The sequence below is a fragment of the Manis javanica genome, chromosome 16 (genome assembly GCF_040802235.1).
Source record: "Manis javanica isolate MJ-LG chromosome 16, MJ_LKY, whole genome shotgun sequence".
Classification (NCBI taxonomy): Eukaryota; Metazoa; Chordata; class Mammalia; order Pholidota; family Manidae; genus Manis; species Manis javanica.
Window position 1 is genome coordinate 33,821,425 of NC_133171.1, and position 12,823 is coordinate 33,834,247.

Sequence of the window (12,823 nt, forward strand, 5' to 3'; positions counted from 1 at the left end):
ATAAGGCATTCAAAAAAAGAAATGAAGCTATCTGTATTTGCAGATGACATAATTGAATATCTGAGAAAACCAGGAGAATCAATGGAAAAACCACTACAAACAATAAGAAAATTTAGCAGTGAAACTCTAATATGAATACACAGAAATCAATAGCTTTCATATGCACAAAAATAACCAGTTGAAAAATATAATGAGAGAAAACACTCAATTTACAGCAATAAAACAACAGTGAAAACAAAAATGATTATAAGGTCAACAAGAGATATGTATATAAACTTATATGAGAAAAATTTTATATTATTTCTGAAATATAAAATAGCACATGTGAATGAATGAAAAGACAAACTATTTTAGGATAGGAAGACTGAATATAACATAAAAGTACCAGTTCTCCCTATTTATAAATTTATAAGTTTGCTTCAGTCCCCCAGAAAATGCCAATAAATTTTTCCTCAGATACAAAAAAGTTGGTTATAAAGTTAAGATTGAAAAATAAGACAGAATAAGTTCTGGAGATCCATTGCACCATAATGTGAATATAATTAATAACACCACTGTACTGTACACTTATAAATTGTTAAGACTGTATAAATTTTATGTCTTTTATCATAATTCTTTTTAATTACCAGAAGTGTGGGACAAGCCCTCCATACTGGTCACCTCTCAAGGATTCTTATCAAACATTACAGATAAGCTATTCTTAAAGAGTATATCTATCTGGTGAACTAGAAATACCGATTGTGCTGAATTTCTGTACATTCCCTCAAGTGTGATGCTCTTGTGCTTAGTTAAATGCCTGGCACATAGTGAGTGATCAATAAATATAAATTATAGGTAATTTCCAACTTTCCCTGTAAATGTATTGAGTTATAGATATATCGACATAGGCATTGCCAAATAGAATAAACAAGGGAAAAAACACCAACAAAACCTGAAAAAGAAGAAAAAATGAAGGATGCTAACTAAAATAGATATTAAAATATTATTATAAAAAGTCTATGTTTAAAATTGTGTGGCATCTAGAAAAGCAATGTATAGTATCAGGAAAATAATGAGACAAAAGATACTATCCAGAAATAGACCTTAGTGCACATGTGAATTTTTCATGTGATAAAAATGGTATCTCAAATCAGTGGGGGATATATGAAAAATTACTAAGCAGTACTGAGAAAAGTGAGTAGTCATTTGGAAGGTATCACTGGGTCTATACTTCACAACATACACCAGGATAAACTCCAAATGAATTAGTTGCAGACAGTTAGACAGGTAGATAGGAAGAAAGAGAAGGAAGAAAGGAAATGACAGAAGTACTATAATAAAACATGAGTAAATTCCTCTATTACCTGGGAGAGAGTAAGAAGTTCCTAATCATGACTCAGTGTCCAGAAGCAATAAAAAGAAAATGGATAATTTTGAAAAATTGAAAATCAGCTTTGTAAAGCAAAAACTGTAACACTATAAGCGAAATCAAAAGACAAGTGATGGTGACAAACCAGGAAAATATATTTGCAATTCATGTTATACAGCAAAGCTAATATCCCTAATTTGTAGAGTTTCTAAAAATCTAGAAAAAAAAGAAATAGAAAAATAGGACACTATTAACCTGTTAGAATGGTCAAAATCCAAAACATTCACCACACAGAATGCTGATGAGTATGTGAAACAAGAAGAACTCTTATTCATTGCTGGTAGGAATACAAAAGGGTATGGTACACCCACTCTGGGGGTCAGTTTGGCAGTTTATAAAACTGAACATAGTCATAAAATATTACCCAACACTGTACTCCTTGGTATTTACCCATATGAGTAAAAAACATGTTCACAGAAAAACTTGCATATGGGTGTTTGTAGCAGCTTTATTCATAATTGCCCAAATTGGAAGTAACCAAGATGTCCTTCAGTATGTGACTGGAAAAATAAACTGTAGTACATCCAGACAATAGAATATTCTTTAGCACTAAAAACAAATGAACTATCAAGCCATGAGAAGACATGGAAGAATTTTTTTAATTGAAGTATACTTGATATACACTATTATATTTGTTTCAACTATACAACATATTCGACAGTTGTCTACATTATTAAAAGCTTAGTAAGCATTACTATCAACATAAGAAGATATTACAGTATTACTGACTATATTCTGTATGCTACTTTCATCTCTGTGATTAATTTATATTATAATTGAGATTTTGTGCTTTATCTCCTTCACCTATTTCACCTGCCCACCCTAACACCTCCCCATTAGTAACCACCAGTCTCTTCTCTATGTCTGCAAGTCTATTTGTTTTGTTCATTTGTTTTGCTTTTCAAATTCCATGTAAAGTGAAATCATGTTGTTTTTCTCTGCCCAGCTTATTTCACTTAGTATAATACCCTCTAGATCCTTCCACGTTGTTATAAATGGCAAGATTTCTTTCTTTTTTATGGATGAATAATATTCCATTATGTATGTGGATCACATCTTTTTTTTATCCATTCATCTGTTGATGGACACTTTTGGTGCTTCCATATCTTTGCTATTATAAATAATGCAGCAATAAACCTAGGGGTGCATGTATCTTTTCAAGTGAGTGGTATTGGTTTTTTTCAGGTAAATTTCCAGAAATGGAATTACTGGGTCATATGGTATTTCTTTTTTAGTTTTTTTGAGGAACCTCCATCTGCTTTCCATAGTGGCTGGACCACTTTACATTCCCACCAGCAGTGTAGGAGAGTTGACATGGAGGAATCCTAAATCTATATTATTAAGTAAAAGAAGCTGATCTGAAAAGGCTACATACTTACCCTCGGGAGTTACTGACATGTTTTTCACTTTACCGCATTAAAAAATCCCATCCTTCAAGATCTGTTTTCTGGCCTAAACATTAGTGGTATCAATAACATAAGATAATATCCACTATTAGAAAAAATACATGGGAATACAACAGATTTATCATGGTTTAGCCCAAATGCTGAAGTGGAAATACCTAATAAAAGTGAAAAGAATATTTAGCTATGTATGCTGGAAGTAGGTAACAGTGTGTTTTCCACTCAAGGACTCCCTGAGGGCAACTGGATGAAAATAGAAATAGCTTCCACAGTCCCCACAGAGCAATGGTTTGGTTATATTCCCTCTACTAGATCCACTCATAAAAATCTTCAAAGTTAAATTAGCTTCTTTCAAATAAATGAATTCATAATCATTCTACATGGCTTTTCACCATAAATAAGCTAGAGCTTTATCCCAGGGCATCACTGAAATATAGCAGGCATGTATCTCTGTAGAAGTATACCAGAGTGACTTGCTACATCCTTTGACCTTTCCAAATCATCGTGTTTTGTGAACAAAAGGCAATGTTAATTTCCTCAAGAGTAAGAGCTGATGCAGTTGTCAAAGATAAAAGAAAAAGGACACAATAGCAGTAAACTTCAAATGTGCTCTGGATACTGAGATAATGATGGCAAGGAGATCAGTGACCTCGACAATGACCGTGAACTAACGTGGGATTTAGAGGTCCCCAAGCATAATGTATTCACTGACACTTTTTATTTCAAATGGACAAGCAATGGAGCAGAATTAATGGTCTATGGAACTCATGGCTGTGCATCGAAATCCACCAAGCGACCAAGATGCATTGGCCTTCCAATCAGCCCCGGTGAAGGTGGCACTCTTCACGGTGTGCCTGGCTGGCAGAATGCAGATTTGATTTTCCCACCCTTGAGAAAAATACAAAGCAGTCACTTCGAGCTAATACTCCAAATTACAGCTGTGGCTCAGCTTAGATTTCCTTTTGTAGAAGAAAACTTGCTGACTAAGGCCATAAGATTTGATTTATCTTTCCTTTTAATGGTGTTTATCAGAATAGAATTGGTCTCTTGTTACCATGCTTAATACATTGGGCTTTGCTAGATACCTAGCTTGGCACATTTATTCTAACCTCATTGTAGCTATCAGAAAACGAATTTCTAATTAATAGTAGGAACCAAAAAATAAACAGATAATAAATGCAAAAGGATAATATTCTTTACAAATAGTGTCGATTTGTATTTCAGACAACTCCCTCTTGACCAAAGAACACACAAAACAAAGCCCGCAGGGTTTTCCAGCCATGAAGTGGCAGAGAAAAAAAAAAGAATGCAGATCGAATACAGAAATAATCTGTCATCTTGAAAGACTTCCAAAGTGCAGTAAAAGGCTGTGGAATCCAATTGAAATGATTCTGGGAATGAAATGACATCAGGGCTTGGTGAAGGCACATTAGGAAAATACATTTGCTTGAGTGAAAAACTATCAGAGTCCTCGGTCTGGCTTAATGGTGCCCGGGGAAAAGGCACCTCCCGAGGTCACTCACTTCAGCGCCACCACCAGTCAAAGTGACGGAACACACTGAAGACGCTGGGCAGGCCCCTCGGTAGTGTACACTGGTGAGGCCCCCTCTGAATTCAGCTGAAGTACCTGTGATAATGTCAGAAACAGGGCTTTGCCAAACTCTCCCTAAGAATCCCATTTGGGGCTCCCGAGGATAAACAGTGCTTCCTCCCCTACAGGTATAATACAGCATGCTGTTACCCCTCGGAAATAGAAGGGAAGGCTTGAACCCTGCCTTTCTTTTCAAAAAATTTCATTTTAGTTCAACCGATACCAACGGAACATTACTGAGTATTATACTTAGCACTGGGGACCCTACAAGCCACAACACTTTTTTTTCATGAAGTCACTGCCTGGTGAGGAATCAATTATAACACTTCAATGTGGTTATACTAAAAACATACAAGTCCAGAATGATTTGTTCCATCTAAAGAATCCACACATGCAGAGATGCCCGAACGTGATGTTGAAGGGGAGTTTGAGGTCACCATGCAGGTAGGGCAGAGAAGGCCTAATCCACCTGACACTGAGCATAACGTCATTGGGGGAAATGCAGAACTGCTCTTGCCAAGGGACAGTGAAAGGCATTGTGCAGCGAGGGTCAACTTGCTGTCCCAACTGCAGGTGCCATTTTAACTGTAGACCCTAAGCATTACCAGAGACTTTCCAATAAAATCTTCCCTTGACAGAGCTGTTTTCTTTTTTCCCAGTTCTTCTCTTCATGTTTTCTCCTGAACCTACTCTGCTAAAAGAGCTTTTGTGAAACTCACTAATAATCTTTATGTTGCTGAATCCAAAGTTAATTTTTAATCCTTAAAAACCTGATCAACATATAATAGAATGTACTACATTCTCTTTCTGGAAACATTTTCTTCCTTTGACTTCCGGACGCCAATCTCGCCGCTCCCCTCCTACTCAAAGACCTCCTGTTGAGTTTTTGCGGTTCCTCCCTCATCCCGGCACTCTAAATACCAGAGAGCCCCAAGACTCAGCCCTCAGCTATCTTCTTTGCTCTATTCAACTGACTTCCTAGGATATCTTACCCGGTGTCACATTTTTCAAGAGCATCTACATACTGATTACTCCCACACTTACACCTCTGGCCTAGATCTCAGCCATGAACTCCAAGTTCATGTATCTCATTGCCTACTAAATATATATACTTGAAGCCTCACGGGAATCTCAGCCTTAGCACATCCCAAAAGAGACTTACTCCTCTCCCACTGGTTCCTACTCTACTCTTACCCGCCCATGTATTTCTGTCTCCATTTTTCTTCATTCATGCCGGTAACCTTGACTTTACCCATGACTCTTCTGCTTCTCCGACATCCGACATCCAATCCAACAGCCAATCTCTTTCACAATACATCCAAAAGCTGACCCTTTCTCAGCACCTCTACAGCCAAAATCTTAGTCCAAGTCACAGTCATCTCTCACTGAGAATATTGGAGCAATGGGTCTCCTCGCTTCTATTCTTCTAATCAGTGAGATCGTTCAAAACCTTAGATCACAGCATTCCTCAGCTCCGACCCCTCCAGGGCTTCTCTCCCAAGTCAGAGTAAAGGCGACAGTTCCCTCCCAACACTGCTCCCCCCGACCTCACCCTTACCACTTTGGCCCACCCCCTACTTGGTTAATCTCAGTCACTCTGGCCTCCTTGCTGGTCCTTGAATGTGCAGTGAGGTCTCCCACTTCTGAGCCTTTGTAGTCACCCTTCCTTCTGCTTCTAAAGCTCTTCCCTCGTGGAATTGCATGGCTCCCTTTCTCACTTTCTTTAGTGAGAAATCGGTATCAATATCTATTTCAAACCTATTTCAATATCACCTTTGCAGCAAAGCCATTCATGACCACTTTTTATAAAAGAGCAACTCTTCCCCCTTAATCCAGCATTTCTTAGTTCCCTTTCCTCTTTTTCTAAATTACACTTATTACCAGCTGACATACTATGTTTTTGTGTGTGTTTATTTGTCTGCCTATCCCCATCAGCATGTAAGTTCTGTGAGGGCCAAGTCTTTGTTTCTATGTTCGCCGGTACACCTCCAGCTCTCAGACTGGTGCCACCTGTGTACAGCAGACACCCAGTAAAAGTTTACTGACCAAGTGCATGAATGAACAAAAATGGTTCCTAGTACCTGAGCACTCAGAAGAAAGCCATTTCTTTAGAACACCATAAATACCAGTTCCTCCAGAGAGGAGATAGAGGCTGATCCCAGGACCATATAATTTCTTTCTTGCTTACACAAACAGGACACGCACACATATATTAGCTACTGAGATTTTCATAACTGAATACAGATGCAATGATCCATAAGGTCTTCTTATAAACTTACAGTTGTTAGTTCAAGTGTCTGATCTTAAGTATGGTTTTTGTATTTGGACTAGCTTTGCACTTGGACTAGTAGAGTCAAGGTTCTATTGCCTTTGGAGAAAAATTGACACTAAAATTTTTTGAAGAAAGAAAGTGAGTTTAAGATGTACATAATCTTCTACTAGGAATTTCATCCTAGGTATATAACCTATGAAAACCCTCCCATATATACATAAGCTGAGATGTATGCAAAATATTTATTGCAGCATTATATGTAATAGGGGAGAATTAGAAACAACCTAATATCCATCAGTAAGAGAATGGATAAATAAACTGTGGTATATTCATACAGTGGAATACTAAATAGCCCTTCAGAATTAGAGCCTCTTTTATCAACTGAAAAAATCTCAAAGCATTGTTGAGCAAATACGCAAGGTGCATGATACGTATCATGCAATACCACATACATAAAGCCTAAAAGTGTGCAATACAATACTGTATAGAATTTATGGGGATATAAGCAACATAGTAAAAGTATAAAATCATAAATACCAAATGCATTGGGGTGGCTACGCTGAACAGGGAGGAATGGCAGGAGGGGATGAGGGTCTCAACTGTATCTAAAATGACTTATTTCTTAAGAAAATATATCTCAAGGAAATGTGTCAAGGTTTTAAGATTTGAAAAAGCTTAGTACTTTGTTTTTTGGTATTTCTCTGCTTTCCTATGTGCTTTAAATATTTCGTGATAGAAAAGATTCTGTTCCCCAGAGTAGGGAAAACCAGTTAAACAGCCTTCTTAACACAGTGTGATATTAATGAAGCTCAATTATATATACAAAGGCATTCCAGGTGGAGAAAACTGTATTTGTATAACTGCTTATTTTTGGTAATATAAGCAGTCAGAGTTAAATCATGAAAGATTTTATAAGTCATGCCAAGCAGCTGGAATTTTATCCTTTTGGCAAAGGAAGTTCATTGAATTTTAAGCAAGAGAGTAACCTGATTTGATTTACATTTGAGGGAGATCACTACTGGGGAGCAATGTGGGGAACAGAATGGAGGAATGAAGTGATGGAGGTAGTAAGACCAGTTGGTAGGCTTTTGCAATTATCCAGGCAAAAAGTAATGAGGTCCTGAGTTAAAATAGTGGCATGGAGATGGAGAAAAGCAATGAATGTAAAAGTATTTAGGAAATAATATCAGCGGGACTCATATGCAAAGTGCAGAAGTAAGTCCAGGGTGCCTTTCAACGTCTAGCTTGTTGGAATGGGTGGCTAATAATCACTATCACTAGGATAGGGAATTGGGGAGCCAGTGTGCAGATTCGAGAGGGACAGGGAAGACAAAGAATTCCAGCCGCCTGTGAGACATGACTGGGGAGGATATCCAGGAAGCAGGTGGGTTAATAGATCTGCATCTGGCATAAAATGCAGAGCTAAAGATAAATATTTTGTGTTCATCCGTGTATACTTGGCAATTAAAACCATGGAGGCAAATGAGATCTGCCTGGAGAGCATGGAGACTGGAGATCAAGGTGAGAAGAGAACCAAGGAGGGGACTCTGGGGCCAGCACAGCAAATGGGAGACACCGAAAAAGGATCCCACGAAAAAGCCTCAACAGAAATTGGTGGCAACGTGGAGGAAGAATCCAGAGATTATGGCAGGCAACTTTGTGCCATTAAGCGAGAGCTTGAATGGGTCAGCACGAACCCTCTGCCCGCCCCTGTACTGAAGTGATTGACAGTTGCCTCCTCCTGAAGGCTGATTTCTCCACCTGGACTATAGATGGCTTCAAAAGTGGATATGTAAGCCCATGAAAAACAGTGAAAATGTGGCCAAGAAAGTTTTAAGGGGATCAATTCCAGATCCTCAAATTCCTTATGATCTCTTCCAAAACTGACCTGCCTGAGGATACACTTTCCCACCTTCCCTGTAACAGTCTATCTTGTCAATGGGTCTTAGCCCTGCTCATGTTAGCTATGGATTCAATGTGACCAGAGAAATTGACAGCAAAACGTTTTTTGGGGTGAAAGGGTTTATTACCTGGCTTGTTCTCCGGCGGTGGGTCGAGCACTAATGTCCCTGCCTCCACCCAGGGCACTGGGCCGAGCTCTCTGTATAGCGCAATAACGGCTTATTGCCTAAACGTGTGGAGACGGTAGCCTAGCAACAGGCCAGTCCCTCCTGCACTCCATCACCGGGTGGTTGAAGTTCAGTGAGGATCCTGCCATAGGAACCCCAACTTCCCCACACAATCATTTTCTTTTCTCTTCACAAAAGAAAGACATTCTCCTCACCCATTCTTAATTGTACTTGGACATATTTCACTAAGGTATAAAAACCTCCAAATGGTCAAGGGAACAATTCAAAATTTTAGTCTTGGCAAAGCCTTCTTGAATCAATTAGGCACCTGAAGCACATTGTAAGCCTTGAGTCTTTCCCTATCTTAATACATTTCTGTTGAGGGCTCAGCGTGGCTCTAGAATCTTGGGTTCTGCGTCCACCTTTTGTGACCTCTGCTGACCTCCATTTCCCCTCTGTTCCCATGTCCAGCTCTGCACAGGCTTATGCAGGTACAACCTAGAGGCTTCTGGCCTCAGTGCCTCCTGTGCTGTGTGAGTGTGGGAACTCACACAGGTGCAGTCCTGCGGCACGAGGAAGCGGACTCCCTGCAGGGCAAGCCCGGAGTCACGATGCAGGGGGGTAAAGCTTCTCCTTGTAGTCACAGAGACGGTCCTGAGACGCATTTTATTTGGTTCCTCAGAGGATCCTGTGGCTTCCCACAGCTGGTTTTCTGTAGCAGCAGCCAAGTAAACAGTGCTGCCTTCGCCGGCCGCTCCCCTCTTCCTCCTGCCCTCTCCTGTCTCACTGCTGCCTGCATGCAAGCCTTTGATCGCAGGCTCTGCTTTCGAGGGAACCCAGGCTAAGAGAGGTGGGATGTTCTGAAGTCGGATATTTTGTAAGATGGGGCAGAAGGAGTGATGACAACTTCATTTAACAACATCCCTTCTTCCACTCCTGGGCTACTGCAAAAGATACGTCCCCTTAGGGGGAGTGCTAAGGGAGAAAACAGAAAGCATTTCAATGGTAGCAGGGCCTTATTTTACCCAGGGGACAAACTCAACACAAGGCGTTGGAGACCCTCTCCTAGAATGAGCATATTTGGGATGTGTGGAAAGCACGCTGGAAAATCCAGTTTGCTATGAGGCCCACCTGCTCTGCATTTTTTTAAGGAAAGGCATTTGGTAAGAACTCGGTTCAGCTGTGTCTTGATCTACGCCTCACTCGCCATATTCTTGCTCTTGAGAAGAAAGTGGGAAAGTTCCTCAACCAGTCAGTGTCAAGCAAAAGGAACATATGCAAAGGTAAGTCAGCATTTTATGGTATCTTGGACGTTCTTTCAGATGTGTAGGAGCAACAGGTTTATTAACTTGTACTAAACTGTTACTGAATCCATAGTCACTTTTTTCTTAGAAGCAAGTCTGTTTTCTGCCCCTTTTCAATCACTTCCCTGCTCATTTATTCACTGCTATTATTATATGTATATTAAGTTTACATTAACTTCTTAGAAATTTGTTATTGATTTGTAAATAATGTTAAAAAATCATCAAGTCCCAAATTTACTGGTGGTGCAGTACCTTCTTCTCTTTCTGCTATTAATTTCCAGAAAGCAGGTTAATCTCCCTTAAGCAGAACTTTCTTTGTGTATGGGAAAAGGATAAAATGTTCCCCAAATCAATGTAGGAGGTGATGCTCTGAAATTTGGAAGAATTTTCTAATTATTAATATATCCATCTCAGAGGTACATATACTGTTTAATTTTCTCAAATGTATTGAGATAAACAATTTATAAAATGAAATCACCAATGTATACATCATAATATTCAAATGTGCGACTCTCTGACTCCCATATATGTTTAAGGCAGTTTGAGATGATGTAGAAAATTAAAATGTAGTTGAATATATAGGTCTCCATTCACAGATACGGGAAAAAGTATTAAAATACATGATTTTCAATTTTGTGGGTTTCATTTGTGCTCAATTGGCATATATTCTCAGCTTCATACACAAGGAATCTCTAAGATGACAGAATAGCAGCTATAAGTAAGAGGCTTTTGATAAGCCTTGATAAAGGCTTCAAGGTGTATTTCCCAGAAAATGAGAAAGTTAATCATTCTAAGGGCTAGGTAAAATGTATTTTGGTGATTTGGCACTTTTCTGTGTTTTCCCTTCATCAAAATTAGAAGTAGTTATAGCAGTGGTCAACAGCTAAATTTTAAAATATAATTTTTGATGTATTACTGTGAATTTGAGTATATAACTTGGAAGAATTGTAAGAATTGAGTGATATCCAAGTTATTTTCTTCCAATTGTTACATAAGTGATATTTCTCATTTAACATACATAAAATGGGAATATAGTTGATGCTGAATCCTGTCTCATTTTAGCAATAAGTCGTATTTATCTATGGACACATGTCTTAATTAGAAAAAAAGAAAGCTATCCATTTCACAAAGCAATACAGTTTCTAGATTTAATGATTATCCTTATATGTATTACATATGTATTGATTTGATAAACATGTATTAAAATATAACATACTAAAATAAACAACTTTATCTTTGAGGAAAATATTAAAATTTTCATTTATATATGTATTTTTATTTCAGAGAAGTTTGATAGAGTAAGACATAAGACTTTTAAGCATAAAACTGTACTACATTAAGATATTCTGTAAGGGAGCTGCCAGGAAGATAAGGAGAAAGCGTAATGATGGATGGAACTTTTTCCTCCATTAAAGAGCTCATATATGTATTTTAAAGATAGGCAATGATGAATATGAAATCATTGTGAAATTCAGATTTCCTTCTTTACATTTAAAAGTGATATAATAGCTCTTTTTCACATGAAACATTTACATGCAGCAGAAATATTTTTTCCAACTTAAACTTATCTTGAAACATTTTAGATATACGCATGAAAATATGTGAAGGGTTACATAGTCTTTAAAACTTGTTTAGGAATTATGTGGGCAAAAATATTTGAAGACCACTACATTCATTTCCTTTTTCCAACTATGACAAATTATCACAAACTTATAGTGACTTAAAACAATACACATTTAGTCTCATCTAGTTCTCCAGGTCAGAATTCTCACGTGGGTCTCTGAGTTTAAAGCAGGGTGTTGGCAGAGCTATTTCCCCATGGAGGATCTAGGAGAGATCCACTTCCTAGTTTTTCTAGCTCTCTAGAGCCACCCAAATTCCTCAAGGCATCGCCTTGTTGCTCCATGTTCGAAGCAGCAATGTCAGATCAGGTGCCTCTCACCCTGTCATCTCTCTGTTCTCTGTCTGCCTCCCTCTTCCACTTACAAATGCTGTTTTGATTGCCTTGGGCCCACTGGGATAGGCCAGGATAGTATCATCTCAATTTCAGCTGATTAGCAATTTAATTCCACCTGCAACTTTAACGCCCTTTTGCCATAATATAACTAACCTAGCACATTCACAGGGTCGCGGGTTAGGATGTGGACACCTTTGAAAGGCTGTTTTTCTGCCTAACACAACTACCGCTCTAATTCTCATGCATTTCCTCAGTTTCTGGTACCAGATACTATGCCTTATTCTCTTTCTCACTTTATGTCGTCAGTTCCTTTCTACTTGTTTCCTCCTAAAGAGTAGAGAATACATCTATCTTATTCATCATGTGGCCCATCATGTTGTGTGTAAATGAAAAAATAACAAAAAACCATTTAAACAAAGACCTCTCCAGTTTGAACTCCTCAGATATTGTGCTGACCTCTCCCTACCCCTTCACAGCCAAACAGCTTGAAATAGCTTTTGTGTTTTCAGTTGCCTTCTCTACTTCTGACCCTCAAACTATAACCCAGCTTTCATTCATGAAAATGTTCCTCCCTCAATGGTAAACAGTGGACTTTGTTATTAAATCTAAAGGCCATGTGACAGCATATGATGCAGTGTTGACAAGTTTCTCCACCCTAAGAACTCTCGATTCTCTTGGGTTTTGGGGCCCCACATTCCTGCACACTCTCTCAGGCAGGCCCACAGCTTAATCACCATCTATCGGCACATGGCTCCCAAATCCGTATGTCCAGTCAGACCTGTCCGCAGATCCACTTATTCTACTATTGATTAAATTTCT

At 38.7% G+C, this 12,823-nt stretch overlaps 1 long non-coding RNA gene across 1 annotated transcript in view; it reads right to left on the reverse strand.

The window, feature by feature from the left end:
* The window catches only part of LOC140846891 (uncharacterized), a 152,163-nt gene extending 143,386 nt beyond the window's left edge, over window positions 1–8,777 (reverse strand). The window contains exon 1 of the long non-coding RNA XR_012126388.1: window positions 8,705–8,777. This is a non-coding gene — a long non-coding RNA (uncharacterized lncRNA). The remainder of the gene's footprint in view (window positions 1–8,704) is intronic.
* Window positions 8,778–12,823: the final 4,046 nt, after the last annotated feature.